Genomic DNA, 24,200 nt, shown 5'->3' on the forward strand with positions numbered 1-24,200 from the left:
TCACCATTGTGCCTGGTAGACCAGCTGGCCCCCAAACTCCCAGGGATTCTCCTTTCTCCACGTTCCACCTTCCCAGAGCAGCACGGGGATTACACAATGTGTATGACAGCTCTTGTGATTTGCTGGGGTTCTAGAAATCCAGCCTCAGGCCCTCATCCTTTCATAGACAGCACTTTCCCATCAAGCCATCCCCCAGTTCCCTTACCATCACTTTATGATCATCATGCTCTGCTTGAAAAATGGTGGCCTTCTTCCAAATCCCAGCAGCCAGTAACAAATGAGAAAAAAATCACCTCCTTTATGTTTAACTTACTTTTTTTCTAACCATAACAATCAACTTAAGAGAAACAGATTACTGGTGATTTCACCTGGGGGTTTGTCCCAGACAGAGAAGAAAAGGGTCTGTATTGCAGCCCTGGCCTCTAAGTCAGCATCATGCAAATGATGGCAAACCACATGTCACTTTGGGTGCATGCAGGGTAAATGGTGATGGGAGGGGGTTCCTCTTTCATCCTCCATTCCTCAGGGAGTCCTTCAGAGAGATGCATTGTTTGTGTGATACACGAAGAAAAAATATGTTTCTGATTCCACAATGCATTTCTTTCCAGCTATTCATCTGTAAAGTGGGATAATATTACTTAATGCAAATGGTCACTCAGAGAATCAGATGAGGTATGTCCATATAGCTATGACCTCCAGTGGAATCTTCAAACCACTAGAGCCCTACCAAATGTGTGTGTGTGGGGGGGGTCCTCTATACATATACATCTATAATAACAGTTAATTGATAATTTACATGCAGCAAGGGATTAATCACAATAATAATAGAACAACTATGAATACACTGTGCTGTAATGAGATTAATTGGAATGTGATCTTTTCAGAGTCAAGACAGATATTTATACCTCCCTTCTGGTCCTGGGTAACTGAAGCATCAGAAAACAATATGGTGTTAAGGAAGGATTGCTGTGTGTTTCTAAAGAGATGGGGGAGGGGAAAGGGGATGACTTCCATAGAGTAAATGCTCAATAAGCATTGATAAGCAAAATTACATGTGCTCAAATTTTAAAACACCCTAGTAAACGAAACTTTTCATTAGTTCCTTAGGAGAGCGGGTTCTACTGGTGTGGACTGCTGAGATTGCACAGCATGTAAGAGTAGGTTTTTTTCTTGCAGAGTGACCCACAGTTCCTAGCACCCATATCAGACAGCTCACTACCACCTGTAACTCCAGCTCCAGAGGGATCTGATTTCTCTGGCTTCTCTAGCCACCTACCCTGAAGTGCACAAAAACACACATAGAAATACAGTTAAAAATAAAAATAAAAGATCATTACCCCAGGCTTGCTTGCCTACATACACACATACACAAGGCCCTGGTTCCCTCCCTCGCACCGAATGTCTCAAAGTTATAAAAATAAACATAATTTCCATTAACTAAATAATAATAATAATAATAACTTAAGAGAACAATAGTACTTCTTTTCAATGAGTTGTAGCTTTCCATTGTAGATTTTCCATTTAGTGACATGATGTTCTCCCTCAAGAGAAGGCAAAGTCTGTTAAAAGACAACCTTGCTTACAAAATCTGAAAGCAGCGTTATAGAGTGTAACATGTAATCCTTTATGATTCACAGGAGATTATTCATTCTGATTAAATTAACCTTTGAAATTTAATGCTTAAAATATCAATAATAAAACTTCAGAATCCCATAGAAAAGCCATCATTTTAGCCCAAGCTTCATTCCTGACTCAGCTTCTAGTACTCCAAGATGTGTATCCTCATCACTAACCATTCATAGATTAGCACCCATAAGTGATGACTCTACACATGCTCCGAAACTAAGCAGAGACCTATGCTCCAGTGTTACAGAATCATTATTAGCCAACATCATTGACAGCCATAGCATAAGCTTGATATATACTCTTAATATGTGCAGGTGCCCTTGGCTGTGAAACTCAGGTGCAGCCCTCATAGGATCAGCTTGAAAGATTGTCCACCACCCTCTTTCTAACACTGGACCACACATCAAAAAGACTCCTCCAACCTGAGCACAGGACTATGTTTTGGAACTAAGTGTTAGGTTCATTAAACTTGACTCAGGACCCATTATATGCTTTGTTGATCCTGCTAGTACCTTTGGACAGTGTCTGAATTTAACCCCATTATAGCAAATGAGGATATGTGGCTTCAGGAAATAAGATGTCTATTTATGCTGGCATCATATGTTGCTGATTACAGTGTTCTGAACCTACGAGTAAACCTTAAGTAACAGGCATTCCATTATAGTCTAGAACTTTCTTTAGCTCTTTTGTTGTACAGTCTTAGCCTGCTTTGCCTTAACATGGCACAGAGTGGCATTGGTGGACACAGGATTTTCCAAGTCATCTCTCCCCTTATCCCAATCAGCACAATGTAGAGTTCTGCACTGAAGAGCTACACATCAAGTTGATACACAGACTTTGGGGCTTTTCCCTCCCCAGAGAGATGCAGATGCCAGAATCTGTGGCGCCTACAATCTGGTGAATTTGGATAAGGAATCTAGTCTACTTTGGCTCATGGTAGAGAACTGTAGGACCATTCTACCCTTTAAGGTGTGCCTCTATTTCTTTCAAAGCACACAACCATGGACTTGGGACAGGCCTAGTCTTGGATTCCAACCCCCAGCAATAATGCATCAAAAGAGGACTTAAAGCAAAGGCAGATTCAAGGTGCCATCTAAGTGCTAAATCAGCTTGGAGAAGAGAGGCTGGACTGGCAAAATAACAGAATGAACATATAATCTGATAAAAGCAAATTATGCTATACATGAACATGCTTTAAGAACTATCATAACAACAGAGAGAACAAAGTGACAGAAAGTGACAATAAAATGACAAACATTTGCAAATTCTTGTATGGAATTCAGAACAGCTGTTTCAAGAGAACAATAGGTTCAAAGAAAACACAAAAAAATTATATAATAAGAAATAAACTTAGAGAAGTAGAAGTAGTTCTTTTATCGAATGTCCTTGAGCTGAAAAGTACCTAAATTGAAATTAAAAATGTGATTGAAAGCATTTACAGCAACACAGATCAAGCAGGGAAAGATGGTGAGCTGAAGAACAAGCCATTTGAAGACACACAGTGAGGCAGAAGAAAGAAAGAATGCAAAGGTCCCAGGGTAGCATTCAGATGAAGCTGGGTATTGAGGGTGTGGAAAGGGTCTGTAAGGATGGAGGCAAACATTATCAAAATACACTCTATGAAAATGAATAACTAAAAAAAATGCATTCAGAAAACATTAGAGAATTAAAAAGTTCAGTGGTCATAATTTAAGGGGACCTTGAGGATGCCAAGGGGATAGGAAGGAAGTTATCGGCAGAGATAATGACAGAAATTGCCTCAAAATTAGAGCCATGTGGAGGAAGGTCAAATGTTACTGCTCAGACGCAACACAACTAAAGTCTACCCCAAAGCATAGTGCAATCAAACTCTCAAAGGTGAAACACAGAAAGTTCTTCCAGTTTGACTGAAAACAGAAATTTTAGCAGAATACTTAAATGCCAGGAGGAAATAGAATGAGATTTTTAACAACATTTGGGGAAGAAAACCTACTAAGCAAGATAACTGCACCTAGCAAAGGTGTTCTTTAAATCTGAAGAGAAATAAAACATCCTCAGACAAATAGAAGTAAGAGAGATTATTACCACCAGCACTGTGCTGAAAGGAAAGCTACAGAGGGTTCTTTCATGTGCAAAAAATATATACGTATGAGTCACACATGCACACACACTCACACACACATAGAAAGAAAGAGAGAGAGAAACAAGAAAACAAAAAATATGAAATTTATTGGCAATAGTAACTACACAGATACATTTTCCACATTTTAAAATGTTCTAGCATTGTACCACACTATCTATGAAAGATAAAAGAAGCAATAAAACAGTAACTATATTGATGTGCTAACAGGCAAACATCACCAGAGATGCTTTCTCCTGCACGAATGGTAACAAACACAAAGACGGCAGCCAGGCATGATGTGGAGAGTTAGACGTTGGAATATGCAGCTGAAATGGGCTGTCTCTATCAAAGCCCTCCCCTCAGGACTCAGGGAACCCTGGGAAAGCGGAAGCAGAAAGAGTCTAAGAGTCAAAGGAGATTAAGGGCACCAAGAAAACAAGGCCCTCTCAATAAAATGATCAAAGCTCAGATCAACTCTCAAAGTCTGTGGTGGCATGCACAGGCCCTGCAGAAGTCTCGACTAGGTCCTTTGCAGAGATATCATGGCTTCAGTTTAGTGTTTTATGAGACTCCTGAGCATGTGAACTAGGGGATCTCTGCTCCTTGCACCCTCTCTTGTGCTTTTTTCCTTCTTTTTTGCTTGTTTTGCCCAATTCTGATGTGTTAGCTTTTGTTTCACCTTTAATTGTTATTACCCCTTTGAAACCTGACTGTTTCCTATTGAGAGACAGAAAGGGTAGAGGTCCAGATGGAAAGAGGGATAGGAAAAAACAGGGAGGCATAGAGGTAGAGAAAACATTAATCAGGATACAATACATGAGAAAAAAATCTATTTCCAATAAAAAGAGAGAGGGGGCATTTTATACAGATGTAAAATGCAGCATTTGAATATGAAAATGGAGACAGGATGGGGTAAGTGTAGAGAAGGTTTTCAATATAATTACTAACATGTGTTAACTGGAGAAGCTAGTGGTTTTGCTGTAGCATTTTCATACCTACACATACTGTGCTTTGACCATGTCCTACCATCCTTCTTTCCTTATCTCCATAAACCACCTTTCCATATCCTGGTCCTACCCATTCCATATTACTAATAGCTTCTTGTCTTCTTAAGCATATGTGGTTACCAGGTTTTTCTGACCTAATTTTCTGTATAAGTCTTCTGAAATTGGATTCCACCAGTATGGGTTGAGTGGAGTAGGCCGTGGGCACAGTGTTGCGATTACTTTCGCTTCTCACTCAGTGAGTTAGTGAGGAATACAGGCTATCTCAGATATTTCCCAATAAATAGGTTAAAGTGCCATATGGGCTGTGGAAAGGCAGTCTGCCTAGGTTTGCTGTTTTAATCTGTATATATAGGAACATGGTGAACACTAGGGGCCCAGGAGACCCTTCTTACTAAACCAATATGAACAGAATATATAATGTTGCAGACACAAGAATAAACCAAACACAATATCAATAAAAGGAAAGAAATGACAAAAAAGTCAGAAACAAATTAAATAAAGACTGAAAAATCAATACAAAACATTAGTAAAACAAAGAGCTGCTTTTTCAAAAATAAACTAGATTTACAAGCCTTAGCTTAGCTAAGAAAAAGATTCAAATAAATACCATTAGAAATGATAAAGAGGCATTGTGGCTTAATTACATAATTAAAGAGAACTGTCTCCTATCAAGGAAATTATACAACACATGATCTAGAAATAATTGATAACTAAAGAAACACCCCCCCCCTCACCCCGGCCAAGAATTAGACACCTCTAAAGATGTTGTTTGTTAAGCAGTCCTCAGAAACCCACAAAACATCAGAGGTTCTTGCTGGTTCCTCTGGATTGCTAATCAAAACAACTTGATAAAACCCTACGACTGCTATAGACACACACATTTTGAATGCAAGATGCAGAGAAATCAAACTGGACCTGCATTGTAAGACTTTTCCCTTCTAGTTGGTTCTCTTAGTGCTGGTGGGTGCTAGGCAGCTGTGGGATACAGGCATTGATGATCTAATCAAGCTGTTAACTCTTCAATCTACAATACCAACCTTCCCAGTAAGAAATTTGTAAAACAACAAACTGTGCTAATAAAAGAAAGAAATTCCACAATTGAAAGAGCCAATCAAACATTAATAAAAATGGAAATCATGAACCATTGGGGAAAAAAACAACTGATAAAACCAAATTTCAGAGACAAAGGTCAAGAGACAATAATACCTAATGAAATCTATAAAGAAAAAAAAAAAAATCTGTGACTAAAACTTCCAAAAGCTCTGAAATAAGTTGAGAAGATCAATTATCAGAGTCCATTGTGTGGTGGTATTGAGTTCCCCCAAATATTGTGCACCCTAATAAACTTATCTGGGGTCCGAGAACAGAACAGCCACTAGAAACAGAGGCTATAAAATGGTGGCATTCACACCTTTAATCCTAGCATTCCAGAGGCAGAAATCCATCTGGATCTCTGAGTTCAAAGCCACACTGGAAACAGCCAGGCATAGTAACCCACACCTACAATCCCAGGAAGTGATGGGAGAAAGCAGAAAGGTATATAAGGCGTGAGGACCAGGGACTAGAAGCTTTTAGCTGGTTAAGCTTTTAGGCTTTTAGCAGCAGTTCAGCTGAGATCCCTTCTGAATAAGGACTCAGAGGCATCCAGTCTGAGGAAACAGGATCATCTGAGGAATTGGCAAGGTGAGGTATCTGTGGCTTGTTCTGCTTCTCTGATCTTCCAGCATTCACTCCAATACCTGGCTCCCAGGTTTGTTTTTATTAATAAGAACTTTTAAGATTTGTGCTACACCATTGGGTGAAAGGAGATGAGATTTTTTTTAAAAAAAAAGCATTATTAAATGAAATTTATAGAAGAAAACTTACCAGGCATACAAAAATTGGCATCTAATAAATAAGAGCCATTTAGGACACCTAACAAAACATGATCAAAAATGATCCTTTCTGCAGCATACCACATATATCAAGATGGCAAAAGTACACAACTAAGAAACAGTACTAAACGCTGTTAAGAAAAAAACTGACAGCTCAAATACAAGGAGTATCTCCTACTTGCATACCCAAAAGCCAGGGAAAACTGGAATAAAACGGTCCAAATGTTGAAAGGAAGTAAGTACCAAGTAAGATTGCTATAACCAACAAAATTGCATCTTAAAATTAATAGAGGAATAACAATATTTCAAAAAAGGCCCAAATTAAGACTATTTATTACAACCAAGCCAACACTACAAAAATCATAAGAGGAATAAACAAGCACAGGAGAACTGGGAATGAATGCATCATGTCCAACACAGGAAATCAGAAAACTGCCAACACTAACATGAGAGAAGGCAAGAATAATCAAAGGCAGCCAACCTAAACACCAAGTACACTACAGGAAACAGTAGACCACTCTCACCAAGAACTTGTACAAATGGATATGGTTCACCAAGGAAGGGATGTAGACCAACCTACAGGATTAACAAACAATATCCATGTACCTGCTGCCCCCTGGTAAAGCATCTCATAAAATAGATTTTAAGTTAAAACTAGTCAGAAGAAGTATAGCCACTACATAATAAGAAAAGGATGATTCATCAGGAATATATGACAGTAGTAAATACAGCACCAAATACTGAGGCTCCCAGTTTTATAAAACAAGCACTAAAGGGCATGAAAGATCAGACAGTTATTAATGCAACTATAATGGAAGACTTCAGTACCCTGATTTCATATGCAGATAGGTCTTATGAAATAAAATGAACAAAGGAACATCAAAATCAAATCATAATTATCACCTCGATTTACAAAGTATCCCAACAAAAGAAAATATACAAAATCTCTTCAGCATCCCATGGGACCTTCTCCAATGTCAATCACATAATTGGCCACAAAGCAACACAGATTTCTAGAATATAACCATGAATATTCTAAGAGGAAAGTGTACAGCTATAAATCCTATATTAAAAATCAGAAAAGGGGCTAAGTACATTACTCAGTAATTAAGAGCATCTGTTATTCTTACAGAGGACCCAGATTTGGTGCCCAGTACCCACATGGCAGCTTACAACCATCTGTAACTCCAGTTCCGGGGGCTATCACAACCCCTTTGACCTCTACAGGTACCAAGCATGCAAGTGACATATATGCATGTGCATGTATGCAGGCACAACACATACACATAAAATTTTTTTAAATAAGTAAATTTATTTTTAAAGGTTAGAAAGATTTCAAATAACCTAATGATGTGCCTCAAGGTTCTAGAAAAACAATAAAAGTCAGACTCCAAAATTGTAGATGGCAAGGAATAATAAAGGTTAGGACAGAAATGCTAAACTAGATACCAACAGATCAAAACATTGAATCAGAGTTGGTTCTTTGAAAATATAAACAAGACTGAAAAAATCTCTAGACAAAGTAACCAAACGAGAAAAAAGGTCCAATTAATAAAATTATCAATGAAACAGGGTTGCTACAACAAACTCCAATAGAATTTAGGGAGTCACATGCTGGGTGCACATTGAAAATTTGTATTCCAAAAAGCTAGAAAATCTAGAAGGCATGGATGACCTCAGAAACATGTGAGCTATCAAACTTAAGTCAAGAAAACATAAACAAACATGCATAGCAAACAATGAGATTGGATAAGCAAATAAATGTATCCAGTAAATGAATTTACAGGACAAGATAGATTTTCTGAAGAATTCTACCAAACTTGAAAGGAAGACCTAACAGTAATACTAATTAAATTTTCCTGTGCAATAAAAATAAAAGGAACACTTTCAAATGCCTCATAGAGGTATTACCCTTATATTTAAATAAGATAAGGGCACAACACAAAATAAACTATACACCAATATCCCTACAGAACATAGATTACAAACTCATAATAAAATATGCACTGAATTTAAAAGTGCATTAAGGTACTGAAGAGATGGCTCAGTGGTGAAGAGCAATTTGTTGCTCTTGCAGAAGACCTGGTTCAGATACTAGCATTGACATGATGGTTTGCAACCATCTGTAATTCCAGTTTTAGGTGGTCTGACCTCCATTGGTGCATACATAAATGCTAGTAAAACACTGATACATCTAAAAATAAATTAATCTAAAGAATTATGAAAGTCATATGTCACCACCAAGTTGGTTTCATCACAGTGATGCAAAGTTGTTCTATTCTGCACAAATAAAGGAGTGAATTATACCATATGAAAAGAATAAGGATACAAGTAAGATATACTCCATAGAGGCAGAAATTACAGTTGGCAAATTTCAACAAGGGTGCATGATAAAAGCCCTAAATACATGAGGATTAGAAGGAGCATATTCTAACACAATAATAGTTATAAATGGCAGACTTACAGTCAACATTATACTAAATGAAGGGAACTGAGTTTCCTATAAAATCTGAAAGAAGAGAATGGTGCCCATTCTCTACCTATTATTCAATATATTATTCAAAATATCAGCAGGTTGGGGCTCGAGAGATGCCTCAGAGGTTAAGAGCAGTGACTGCTCTTCCAGAGGTCCTGAATTCAATCCCCAGGATCCACATGGTGGCTCACAATCGTCTATAATGAGATCTTGTGCCCTCTTCTGGTCTGTAAACATACATGCAGGCAGAACATTGTATACATAATAAATAAATAAATCTTTTTTAAAAAAGTTTTAAAAATATCAGCAGGAGCAATAATCTGAAAGAATAGAGAGGATACAAACAGGAAGGAAGTAAATCGCCCTTATTTAGAGAGGGCATGATTGATACTTACAAGACTAGTGGACTTCACCATGAAATTTTTAGATCCACCAAAACATCCCACCTCAGGAGCAGAATACAAAATCAACATATAAATGAACAGCAACTTGTTTATTCACCAATGAACTGATAGAAAAAGAAATAAAGACAAATATCTAATTCACAATACCTTCAAAGAACCTAGGAGTAAAAATCTACCAAGGAAGTGAAAAACCTCTATACTGAAGGAGATTGAAGCAAACACTAGGAAATGGGAAAACTGCTTCTATGCTCATGAATTGACAACATTAATATTGTAAAAAATGGCTACATTAACAAAAGCAAGATACAAATTTGTTGCAATTCACATTAAAATGCCAATGACATTCTCCTCAAAACTAAGATAAATGATTCTAAATTTCATATAAAAACACAAAAGACCTAAAGAGACAAATCAACTATAAAAAAAGAAGAATGCAGACAGTATTGTAATATCTGACCTCAAATTATATTATAGAGTCAAGCAATAAAGATAGAAAAGACTACATAGAAACATAAGCAAAGATTAAAAAAAAAATGAATAGGGGCCCCAGAAATAAGCTCATACAACTAGAGGGTTCTGGAGGGAAAATCATCAGAGCTTTTTATAAAAGTATTATACTTATTTATTAAAATATAAATAAAGAAATTTTTCCAAAAATGATTCCAATAACAGAACAAAAAAATCCCATGCACTGAGAAATGGGGTAACACAAAATGGAAAAGCATCTGACCAGCAAGCGAAATGCCCAACAGAGTAAAGACAGGACCTACAGAGTATGAGAAAATGTCTTCTACATACATCACACAGGGAATGAAGAACTAGAAGTATAACAAATTATACAAATGAAACATTCCTCTCAAATGAATCTCTGCATCAAAAAACAAACAAACAAAAAAACCTGCCAAATAACTAAACATACAGTTCTCAAAAGAAGAAATACAAATGGCCAACAAACAATTGGAAAAGTATTCAACATGTTTAGCCATCAGACAAATGCAAATTGAAATTGATTTGAGATCACTTCATACCTTCCAGTGGATATTGTTAAGAAAGCAAATGACAGCAATTCGGAAGAGGATGTGGGAAAGGGTGCATCTTATTCATTGTTGATGGGAGTGCAAACTTACGTGGCCTCCATAAAAGCATGCACGTTGCTCAAAAAGCTAAAAATAAGTTTACCATGTGACTCACTTTTTGTTATATATCCAAAAGACTCCAAATCCTCTTACATACCCACGCTTGTTGCTGCTTTATTCACAGTTGCTAAGAAATGGAACCAGCCTGAAGCCCATCAACAAAGAAGGACAAAGGAAATGCAGCACACATACACAGCTGGATTTTATTTAGCTATGAAGAGAAATGAAACCATGACATTCGGAAGGAAATGTGTGGAACTGGAAATGTTTACCTTAAGCAAAGTATATTAGACTCAGAAAGACAAACACTACATGTTTTCTTCACATATGGATCCAAGATTTTAGTGTGTGTGTGTGTGTGTGTGTGTGTGTGTGTGTGTGTGTGTGTGTGTAAGAGAGAAAGAGAGAGATGGGGGAAATAGGTCATACGTGGACGTTGATGGAGAAGAAGAGAAGAAAGATAAGCAGGAAGAAATACAGCAAGAGAACACATGGACATAGAAACAGAGGAGGTTAAGTAGGGAGGAAAGGGGAGCAGCAGAAAGTGCACAGGGAAATGAGGGAGAGAAGTGGGTGAAGAGTTTGAAAAGCAAAGCCCATAATGTAAAGCTTTACTTTGTGTACTCATTTAAAGGTTTAGTTTTTCTTATTTCTGTATATCTATGTCTGTGTGAGTTTATGCCAAAAGTGTGTAGGTACTCATAGAGGACAGAACGAGTAATCAAATCTCCTGGAGCTGGACTAACATATGGTTGTGAACAGCTGGGAGGGTGCTGGGAACTAAACGCAGGTCCTCTGGAAGAGTATAAAGCACTGCGTCAGCTCTACAGCCCCTTGTACACTAATTTTTAAAATCTAATTAGTAAAATGTATTATTAAACATCATAGCATTTTCATTAAATGCAGATGTGTAGCTAATGGACAAGTAGTGGTCCATTAAGCCAAAGCATACAGCATTAGTCAGTTGATCTTCAACAAAGCCTCTAAGAAAATACACTGGAGAAATGATAATCTTTCCAATGAAAGGTGCTGGGAAAACATTGTCACTAGCTAAAAATTTAACTATAAGGAGAATATAGACATAAATGCAATGCATGAAGCTGTGGAATTTCTAGATGGAAAAATAGGTGGGGGAGAGTCTTTGGGGGTTTTATTTGTTTTGACAAATATACCAAAGCACAGGAAACAAAAAGCAAAGTCACATAAGGAAGATTCATCATACCAAAAAGCTTCTTTACACCAGAAAAGGAATCAGAAACTATAGAATGGGATAAAATATTTAATAACTGAGTCTTTGACAAGGGGTTCATTTCCAGAATATATAAGCTCTCACTTCCAAAAGAAATTTAAGTAATCTGGTTTAAAACTAAACAGTAGACTCAAATGTTTTTCAAATGAAGATACCAAATGGCCACTGGGTATTTGAAAAAAAGTGTTTCACATCATTGATCACTAGAGAAATGCAAATCAAAACCATAATGAACACTCAGTCCAGTTATAATAGCTATTATCTAAGAACAAAAGATAGTAAGTACTGGCTAGGATGTGGAGGAAAAAGAAATTCTGGCTAAGATGCACATTTCTTCAGAGGGAATGCAAATTAATGTATTGTGAGAAACCATATGGAGTTAGCTTCCTCTCAAACTTCAGAAGAGAACTATGATATGATTCAGCAATCCCAATACTGGGCACATGTCCAAAGGAAATGAAATCAGTCCATCAAAGAGACATCTGCACTCCCATGTTTATTGCAGCACTATGCACAATAGCCAAGATATACAATCAATCTAATTGTCTGTCAAATGATGAATGGATAAAGAAAACATGGTGTATGCACACAGTGGAATACTATTCAGCCATAAAAAGAATGAAGTCCTGTCATTTGTAGCAACACAGAGAAAATTGTAGATCATTATGTTTAGTGAGCTAAGCCAGGCACAGAAAGACAAGTGCTACATGATTCCATTCAAATGTGGGATCTAAAAAAGGTTCTTCTCACAGCAGTGGGGTGTAGAATGCTGGTTACCATGGACTGGGATGAGCAATGGCGAAAGGCTGTGCAACCAGGGCTGGCATAGTTAAACAGGAGAAAGAAGTTACAGTGTGCTGTGTACATCACAGGGCTATAAAGAAATGCTACTCTGTCACCGCCTGGCTATCTCAGTCGGTAGAGCATGAGAGCCTTAATCTCAGGGTCATGGGTTCGAGCCCCAGGTTGGGTGAGCAGTTTATAAAAAAAAAAAAAAAAAAGTGGTGGTGCATGCCTTTAATCCCAGCACTCGGAGGCAGAGCCAGGCGGATCTCTGTGAGTTCGAGGCCAGCCTGGTCTACAGTTCCAGCGAGTTCCAGGAAAGGCGCAAAACTACACAGAGAAACCCTGTCTTGAAAAACCAAAAGAAAAAAAAAAGAGAGAGAGAGAAAGAAAGAGAGAGAGAGAGAGAGAGAAAGAAAGGAAGGAAGGAAGGAAGGAAGGAAGGAAGGAAGGAAGGAAAAAAAAGAAAGAAAGGAAGAAAGAAAGAAAGAAAGAAAGAAAGAAAGAAAGAAAGAAAGAAAGAAAGAAAGAGTACTGTGTGCAGTTAGCAAACCAGGGGAGGAGCTTGGAATGCTTTCTCCACAAAAGAGTGTAAATGTTTGAGGGGTCACATATAGAGAGTAAGGGGGCAGAGATCATCCCAAAGTGTTGTGCATGAAACACAGTACCTTATATGAAAATGCTGCAATTTATCTTCGTGAGCAGCCTCTAAAGAAAGCTAAATATAACAAATGTTTATTGAAAGCATTTTTATTGTATTCTGTTTGTAAAATCTTAGCTATCCCTGAGCATTCTACCATGACCACCACCACCCCACAGAGAGGGAGCGGGATTTGAAGACACTTCACTTGCTTTGAAGATCATGGGAGTGAGGGAGCCAAGGAAGGCAGGTAGGCTGGACCAGCTGGACAAATCAAGGGTATTGAGCTTTTTCCCTAGAAGAGCCAGTAGCACTTTTGACGCTGGTTTTAGCCCAATAAAACTGACGTTAAAGAACTATGGATGGGCACTTCCTAAAAGCAAATGTCAAACAAGCCTCGAGGGCAACCTTGGAATCCAAGTACAAACTAGCATGGAAAGATTGTGTGTGTGTGTGTGTGTGTGTGTGTGTGTGTGTGTGTGTGTGTGTGCACTAGAGCAGGCGTGTGGAGGTCAGAGGATAACTCCTGCCACTTTGTGGGATAAGGTATGGAACTCAGGTTGTCAGGCCTGAATGTCCATGCCTCCATCTTCTGGAGCACTTTTACAGCCTTGTAAAATCCTTTAAAATGTGCGTTGGGTACTCCTGAAATGTTTGTTTAAATGTAATAAGTATACCAGATTGCCATTATTTGCTGCAATAAAATTCTGGACCTATAACCTTTATATTGGTTGCTTTTCTGCCGCTGTGACCAAGAAAATTCACAGAAGAAAAAAAGTTTATTTGACTTATGGTTCCAGTGGATAATAGTAAGATGGCAGACCAGAGGTAGGAGGTGGCACAGATGAAGAGACCACACCTTGAACCATAGACAGGAAGCAGCAAGGGCTGCTCAAAACAGCAGTTGTCTTTTGAAACCTCAAAGCCTGCCTTAAACCTACCCAGTGTCACCAAATGCAGACTAAGAATTCAGATGCTCAAGAATATGGCAGACACCTCATTTAAATTGCCAGAACCTGGCTCAACATTCTTCCTAAGGAACCTGAATTTTAATTGCCCTGTGGAAAAATTGTACCATTTAGAAAGTCAGATGGATTAGAGTTATAACATAAACACATGTAGGCAGTACAGCCCAGGTGAGACATAGATTAGGTACAGACATCAACAATCTGGAGAGCACAGCCATGTCCAGAAGAAGCCTGGAATGTTCTACCTCCAGGATCCATCAAGAAACTTACCCCAGTGATGACATATTTGGCAGAACTTCATTCCCCACAGACATGATAATAAGCCAAGTAGTGTTGATGGACACAAAGCAGAAACTTAGAATGGCTTGCATATATCCCAATGAAAAATGGTTATAAAGGAAGTCATCAGGCCTCTTACTACCACTAACCTACATCCATTCATAAATTCAAAACTTGTGGAGACAAGAATTGATAGGGGGAAGCAAAACTGTGGTATTTTGAGTCACAAGGCAGGCTCCTTCAAAGTTGACATTTCACAAATCTTATCACCTATCAAAATATTCTTAAAACAGAATCAATTATTTGGGGAGATATATGAGCTGACATTGGGGGTCAGTGAAAGATAAGTAGAGATCAGACTATCCATGCTTTGGTCCACCTTTCCTGTCAGGGGAGGGCCAACAGCCTCTGTGGAGCAAGGTCTTTCCTAAGTCAGGGTCTTCCACACTGTCCTTGAGAGGACCTCAGTGGAACACTGTCAGAAGACTAAGAAGTCTGTCTACTAACAAGAGAAGTCAAAAGTTTATCTCTCTGTGTTGTAAGGAAGAGGTCATATTCTTCACATCCTCTAGTTTATTAGGAAGTGTAGTTTAATAAGTAATACAGTTCTGAGGTTTGGTTCTGCCCTCAGCTGGTATTAACAGGCCTCCAGTGATGAGAACTCCCTGGGTTTGGGTGAAGTTCAAGACATAACCAGGAAGCAATGACAAACTTCTGAGCAGTAAACTTCTTCTGTCTAGGCAACCTTTTCTCAAAGGTGAGTACAGCAGTGTTGTTGCAGATAAATTGGCTTTCGAGGTGCTAAAGCCAGTGTTGAAGCTACTGATTGATTTATAGTCTCACCTCTTCTGCTCTGGAGAAAACAAATAGGTCATGTTGACACGGGGCCTTGTGGTTCTCAGGCTTAACAGTTTTGTCCTGCTGAGGTAGGTGGTCTGAGTTGTCAGGTTTGAGCATGTTGCAAGGACACTGAGTCCCACTCCCTGCTCTGCACTCCAAGGAAAGTGGTATTGGGTATCTTGGTTTCAGACAATAGGCTACCAGGGGTGTGTGTAACCCAGAGCTGTGAGAAAGAGGTGCATCCTGGTGGCTGCTGCCATCCTTCCTACTGTCTGAGACCTAAGCAAAGAAGATGTAGGAAAGAAACAAGGTGGAGGAAACTGCAGCAATGAAATAACTGAAGCTTTGTTTATATTTCCTGTACTTCAGACCTAAACCAACTCTGTTCTATATTACAAAGAAATGAAGGCAGATTTTTTAAACTATGGTATCTTTGGATGTTTTATAGCACTACAATCAGGATCCTAAACATAAAGCTGGTTCTCATAAATTTGTCTGTCCATCCTCCCTGACTAACTGATGTTTTTCTTTCTCTTAAAGTCCATACTCAATCCATCAGTATATTCCCACCAACAATCTTTGAAAGCTCATTCCATTCTCTCTGTCTCTGAGAGTCACTCTAATGTAGCTGTGCCCTCTCTCTTCTGGAGTACTACACTAGTGTCTCAGACATTTCTAGTTTCCATGTTTGGACCCTTTCTCAACTATGCCCTAATAACCCCAAGTTGACCATTTTGAACATAAAAATTGCAGCCATTCCCATCTATAAGTAAACTAAAACCCATGTTTTGTGTGTGTGTGTGTGTGTGTGTGTGTGTGTGTGTGTGTGTGTGTGTGTGTGAGAGAGAGAGAGAGAGAGAGAGAGAGAGAGAGAGAGAGAGAGAGAGATACAAGCTATAACCATGGTCTAACTCCTACCTCCCTCCCTAGTGGTGACTTCCTGTTTTTTCACTCCCAATGCCCAGCCATAGTAGCCTTCTTGTAATATCAAACCCCTCTCCTCAGGGACCTTCCTACAGTTGCTAGTTTTCTTACCTGACTGCTGCCTGATGTAGACTAATTCTTTTGTACACTGTGAAGATTTACCACTGTGATTGGTTTAATAAAAAAGTTGATTGGCTGATAACCAGGCAGGAAGTATAGGCAGGACAGCCAGACACAGAGGAGGTTGGGAAGAAGGAGGGCAGAGTTAGAGGAGTCTCCAGGAGACAGAAGAGAACAGATAAAGCCATGTGGCCATACATATTATTAGAAATGGGTTAATTTAAATTGTAAGAGCTAGTCAGTAATAAACCTGAGCATTTATAATTAATATGGCAGCTCTGAATGGTTACTTGAGAGCGGCTTGTGCAACAAATCTTCTGCCTACAGCTGTCCCCTCTGTTGCCCATTCCCATTGCTTTGAGCTATCGTCATAAAGGACTTTGCATTCAGGCTTTCGTGGTCATCCAGGAACTTTAGCTCCTGCCCCCTGCCCCCTTCTTTTATCTCTCTATGATGAATCCTGTATTGTGCTCTTTTTAGGGAAGTATGTTTTGAAATAACCTTATCTTTTTTTGTTAGTTCCCGTTTAAGTTCTGACTTTTCTACCATAATTATGTTCAGAGAATAATGTTAAACCAACTCACTGAGCAAACCAAATTAGTCTCCACTAACCTGCCAGTCAAATCCATTACAGTTTATATATCACAAATGAACACAAGCATTTGAATCAGCAACTTTCCAGTATTATCTTATTTGAATATTTTTCCATACTTAAGACAACATTCTACATGTGTTAAACCTATCATTTTCCAAACAATTCTATTCATCATAATCTACTGACCCTGTAGCCTTCAATGCAAAATATTACTAAGAACTAGAATTGAAATTTGGGTTGATAGTTCAATTCTCCACATGGAAGGTTTCTAATTTCAGAGCTGAGGAGAAGTGAAAAGGGATCTGTTTCCTAGCATCTGAAATCTAATTTCCCAGGTTTGGGACCTAAATCTGAAAACATGGAAGGAGGGTGCACACACCATGTGCTTGTTAAAGTGTCTACAGAACAAAGTATTAGCAAGTATGTGCAAAGTAGTAGGGGATTTAGTTCCATTTGTGCTGGAGCCCAACATCTGGGTCCAGAATGTAAGAACGACAGATTGGTTTCAAAGTTGTTTCTGGCTTTCTGGTACTGAATGCTGTTCCCATGTTGTACAAAGGGAACAAAATAGATAAAAAAACTAACCCCTTAAACCTCAGGAAAATATGGTGTGATAAACCTGATCTTAGTGGTCAATTTCACACACGTGGGGAGAGGGAGCCTTGCATCACCTTCACCAGATTGTCCTAGGGATGTGTCTATAGGCATTTTATTGAATGATGGTTGATGTAGGATTGGCTACCCCACTGTGGGTAATGCCATTCTTTGGCAGATGGTACAGGCTTGTGTACCTGAGCTGAAACAGGGAGCAAACCAGGAAGCAGCATCCCTCCACTATTTAAGTTTCAAGTTCCTACCTTGCAGTAGTTTCTTTCCTGAATTTCTTCAAATAATGGATTATAACCTATAGGATGAAATAATCTGATTTCCCCCCTAATTCTGAGTGTATACCATCAGAGAAGAAAGCCAAAAAGATCATGAAGTAATACTGCCTTGGGATAATGAAAATTAGTAAAGTTAGTTGAGAATAAAAGGAAAGAATTAAGAATTATGTAAATATGTTCCCTGAATATTTATGTTTACATCCAAAGAAAAATGTTATTTTATTCCTTACCAGTTTCTCTTTGCAGTGAATACAAGTGAGTGAGGATACTCATGGCTGCCCAGACACTAAAAATAAGTGACAGTTGGAAACTCAAACTTAAAAGAGAAGTTTATAGCACCCCCTCTAAGGCTGGAGTAATATGGTGCAAGACAGGGTGACGAGAACATAGAAGCCAGAAGATGGAAAGGCTGGGGAATGCCATCCTCTAGGCATGAGGCCACCACGGCAGAGAGCACCGCCCTGTGGGCTAGGGCCTCCGCATGTCACCCCTGTGTGGGCAGAACAGAAACAAAAGTCCACTACAAACAACTTTGACAAAAACAGGAGAAAGGAGCAAAAGCGCATATGAATGGTAACTACGTTACAAAAAGAAGGGGAAAAAAACACAAAATGTAAAGCAAAGTAAGGCATCTTCTGTCAGCACTGTGTAAATAACTCCAACTAAGGTCACGCAGTATTCATATAAATCTCTGCAGTGAATGAAAAGCTGCAACAGTGATCAGAAAGCAAACATGAACCTAGTTTTGACATCATGAAATGCATTAATAAAGATGGCACTAAAAACTTGCTTTATATTGAGTAACCAAACAATTGAAGTTAATATATTTGGAAAGATTGAACAAATTTTACAGCAATGCCTAGAATAATGCCAAGTTAAAATTATATTTTTTTAAACTTCAAAAATATTCTATTTATGAACTTTAAAATTTGTGGCTGGCTGTTTTGGATCAAAATAGAAAAAAAACTCAAAAGTTGAAACTTTCCATAACCAGTATTTACTGTCAAAATCTTTTAGGATATTTTTGATGAAACAAATATCAAAGAAGTTTTAAAATGTACATTTTCTCATTCATATAAGGCAGTCAGCACATTTTAGAGACTGTTTTCTGCAGTACCTAAATGTCACTAATTATACAGAAACAATTGTTTTCTGGTACTGTATTTTTTCTAAAATATCTGTAAAGTTATGCATCTACTGAATAGCATAGTTTCCAAAGATCATATCATTTTTTAAAGTTCTACCATAATAATATAGAGTGTTATATGATTTTACACTATTAGAAAACTTAATGAGATATAAAAAGGAAGGGAAACATGGCCAGTAAAATATCTGACCTTGTGTTACATGCATTGTTGTTTACTGAGTTATTTTTATATTAAGTAGAAAAACTAAATTAACCAGGAAATCCTTTATGCACAGATATTTTCCTGTGGAAGTCATAATTGTGATTTTCAGTAACTTCAAAGGAGAATACTTAAGAATCCTGTTCAAGGAGACAAGGGTGAGAGCTGGGCCCCTGCACTGTCTCTCAACAACTGTGGTTTAACTTACAGACAGAACACAAGCTTAAGTGAAGTGGAAAGTGGGAAGAGATGAGGCCCAGAGAGGTTTATCGCTGTCACAAATACTCAATATTAAATTTGGTGATAAAAGACAAGCGGAGTCTTCTACATGGGGACATCTCACTCTTATGACTTGTGGAGTTTTGTTTTGTTATTTTATAATCTTGTCAACCTAGGGGAATAACTAATATTTTCCCAAAACTTGAATAACACCATTTTTCAGATCATTGTCCAAAAGTAAAAGCCACAATTCTATATGCATGGGACATTAGCTTTCAATGAAGCTGCTTTATTTTCCAAATTACTTATCTCTTATTACATCATCACAATCTACCTGATTTCAAATCTGTAAGCATGTTTAGGTAGAGTTTTTATGTGTTATTGAAAATATAATCATAACCTTTAGAATGCAATCTCTCCTTCAACTAATACTCCTCAGAGAAGGCCATTCCAGACTTTTGCTCCTTAGCACTTGTCCTTCTATTTGAATAATTATTTAAGACCCACTAGAGTCCTTTATCTGATCATTATTTTTCAAAACCCTTAAGCAGACAGCCTCCTGACATACCCACTGAAAGGCCATGGAGTTAATTTCTGCTTTGAGACTAGACATGAGATTATTCTACTATCAATTGTGAGCCTCATCATCTGTGCTGATGACTAACCACAGCAGCACTCACTGACCAAGCCCACAATCACTGCAATGCAATTCTTGCCATTATTTAACACCCTGAGACTCTCCTGTGAAAGACAGTAGTATTAAATGAAGTCAGCACATTCAGAGGAATTTGAACAATGTTAATGTTGTCCTATTAGGTGGTTCCTTTACACATAGGAACCCAGTCCCAAATTTGTTCATGTGGATTTATTGGAACTTGCATGGTGGGGATGCAGGGTGGCTACCCACCAACCTCATAGTTCCCCAGAGTCTTCTTGAGTGAGAGCAGCAGGAAATATTAGATAGAAGGATTTATAGTGCGGAGATGAACAGATAGAAAATACAGGATAGCCTTGAGAGGGCCTGGAAACTATTTCAATGGGCCCTGACTGTCTCTGCCTCAGAGTATTTATAGAGACACCAACGGGTGAAGCAAAAGACCTCCTCCCCCAGCACAGCCAAGTGCAGACCATCTCAGACACCTGCACTCAGGCCCGTGATCCTAATCATCCTCTCTATGCAGACCTGCTGGGTAAAGCTACTAGGAACCTAAAAAAATGGGCTCCCATGTGGGAACTCATATACCTGCCCACAGGACATGTTGCAAGCACATGACTATGTTGAATTACATAGTATTTCCACTCTTCAGATCAATGATTTAAAGACTCTAGTTTATTGAGAAATAACCACTTTGAGAATTTCATCCATAAATCATAAAAATAAACCAATGTATATAGTCTGTATTATACTGAGAACAATATTGTTTCCTCAGACACAGTGCTCATGTTCTGGGGAACAAAAATGACCCACTGGAGTCTTCTCTTGTTTTGTGTTTCATGTGAAACAACTTTAAGAAGGAATTATATTAAGTTATTTAAAGTAGGCCTGGAAGGGAACAGAAGTAATTTAGGACATTCACTCCTTTCTGTTTCAGTGTACTCCCTTCCAGAACTTTTCTTATGTAGCCTGACACAAATAAATGCTGTACGTGGATCTTAGGAACATATTTTTTTTTTAACTAAGCAAGAGTCAAAGTAAAGTCATTTAAGCAGGCATGGTAGGTTTAGTATGTGTTATTAGACATAAAAACATTAAGTTTATAAGAATAGAGGGAGGAAAGATTGAAAAATTAGTATGGGATTCTTTAAAGTGGGGACGAATGGGTTGTATCTCTGTTGTGATAGGCTCATGTGTTGGAGGACTTTGTTCCTACCCGGTGGCACTGGTCCTCTTCCTTCCAAATTGTCTTATTGTCTTACCTTCTGATTTCATGTTGCATGTCATGTACCTTCTTCTCCCAGTTCAAACTATCTTCTTTACCTGGTTACCTATTTACTTTTGTATCACACACACACACACACACACACACACACACACACACACACCTACAAATCTAAATTTCACATATGAGGAAAATATGGGGCGTTGGTCTTCTGAGTGAGGCTCATTTCACTTAACAGAATTATCTGCAGTTCTGTTTCTTTTCTCGTAAATGTCATGGAATCATGGTTCTTTGTTGCTGAAAAATACAATTTTATGTATGTGCCACATTTTCTTTCTTTGTTCTTCTGATGATGGCCCATGAGGCTGGTTGAGTTTCTTAACTATTAAGAATAGTTCAGTAATTAGCAAGAATGGAGCTTTTGGATTTGTTTCTATTGACCTATCAGGGACATGAAAACTAAGAGTCATTATACAATAATGATGGTGGTGGTTAGTTTTGTTGACCAAATAGACTGTAGAATCAGCGGGCATGGGCCTATTGGAGATTAAAATGGTTACACAAATTGGGGGTGGCGACTTTGGTTGCTGGGTTCCTGAACTATACAAATGGAGAAGGCGAACCCAGTGGTATTTACATTAATATGTTCTCTGTTTCCTACTGATGGAAACTGTGTGATGGGTGTGACAAGCTTCTTCTGTCTTGACTTCCCCACTATGATGCCCTCAGACTGGAACAAATCTCTCCCCTCCCAAGTTGCTTTTGTCCGAGGATTTTCATCAGGGCAGCAATGCAAGCTAAGGCAATGATTTCCTAAAATAACATTAAGACTCAATCTAAATTACAGCATGGTAGAAAGTTAGGAAATAGATGTTGATTAAAGATAGCAAAAATTATTTTCTTCATAAAAGCAATGAGAACATTGTTCAGAATTAGTAGAATCAACACTTTTGGGATGTGGGAAATCAGCTAAGGGACTATTACAATTCATGGAATGCATATTCAGACAAAGCAGCTGAATCCAGGTGATCGCTACAAACCCCATAGTATCTTAGTTGTACTTCCTCCCATCCTCAGACACCCGCTCCAGGGAAACCTTGAAAACTTAGGCCCACATCATGGCGAAGGCCTGAGGACTGGCAGTTAGTGGGAGGAGCAGGATGCCCTTGTGCCTCTTTGAAAGAAGCAGTTCTGGAGACTTGTCCTCTGAGGTAGCCCATTGGGAGGTTACAACAATACTTGTAAGCAAGCCTGCTTCCTTTGTCTTGAGGTATAATTCACCTATAGTCAAAAGAAAAATGTATTCTATGTGATAAACTGTCAGGAAGAAGCAATGACCAGAGGAGGGGTGGGGTGAGCAATGAAAATAACAGCAAGGGTTTGATGGTATGTTTGCTAGAAATGTGGGACAATGAGAACAAACAGGAGAAAACTGAGCACTTACAAGAGAATGCTACAGAACAAGCTTTCCAAAGGTTCATTGAAAAGATACAAAGTATTTCTAGGAATACAGTGGATAACTTATGTGAGTCTGCCTCCACCCAAGAAGGGCATGAGAGGTCCTCAACTGCCTTACATGGGTCGAACCCTGGTTACTTATTGTCAGAAGGTGAAGGCTAATGTGAAAATGGCAAATGGCGGAGTTTTGAAGGCAAACCCCCCAAATGAATATAGATGCCCCTCAGCATATTAGTCCTGGAAACTTAAGGAACGTTATAGCCAATCAATAGTCAATCACAAACTTAACAGATTAAAGATTTGGCAGCCACACATACCAAATAATACGGATTATTCTGTTACTTTTTAGTATTCTACTAAAAAAACAAAAAACAAAAAATACAAAACTAACAACATTATCAACAACAACAACCAAAAAAAAAAAAAAAAAAAAAAACAAAAAACAAAAAAAAACCTATAACCAGAGCAAAATTTCAAATTCTGGGGCAAGGACAGATATCTACTTTCATGAATTGTATTATTATATGATTTAAAATAACTAATTTTTATTATGATAAGACATACAGAGATGCAGAATAAATGACCTATGGCAGGAGAACAGCAGTTTAAATATACTATCCCCAAGACCAAACATCAGATTTACTAGATTAAAGACTTAAAGTCAACTGATCAATATATGTCCACAGACCATAGGAAACAATTTTTAAAGAATGAATTGGGAGTCTAGGGTCATATTTTACTCCATATAAAATAATGATACAGAAACAAGTTATTAAAACAGCTAATAAAATTTCAGAAGTTTAAATGTGTGATTACATAATTGGGGAAAATGACAGAAATCCCCAATAGAATTTGAGCAATTCAAATTTAAAATGCCTATTAACACACAATTTAAGAAGCAAAAGGAATGGCAATGTAAACTAAAATCTGGTTACCAATGGATACCAAGTGTATTAATATATGCATAACAGAATCTCGGGAAGAAAGGATATTGGAAGAAATATACTTTTGTTTAAAGACATCAGTGCCATATACATACCAAAGTCTTCAGGAAAGCCAATAAAGATAAAGAATTCAGAGATCTATGTAGAGTCATACCACAGCACACCGTCAAGATTTCATCCCAGACTTCCCCCAAAAGAGAGAACGTTGAAAGGAGCAGCAAAGGGGTAACACCATGTAGAGGAGAGTCTCCCGAAGGTTATGAGGTGATTTCTCACCAATCATAGAGGTCAGAATACATAGAGATGGAAAGCAGCAGGCATCCCTTTCTGAAGGGGACACGTGACAAAACCTGAAAGGATGCCTGAAACCACAGGCAATGTGGAACCCTTTGCATACTACATTATCTCCTGTGTGTCCATGATGATGATAACGTTTTGTTTCTAAAT

This window comes from Onychomys torridus, chromosome 9, assembly GCF_903995425.1.
Source record: "Onychomys torridus chromosome 9, mOncTor1.1, whole genome shotgun sequence".
Classification (NCBI taxonomy): domain Eukaryota; kingdom Metazoa; phylum Chordata; class Mammalia; order Rodentia; family Cricetidae; genus Onychomys; species Onychomys torridus.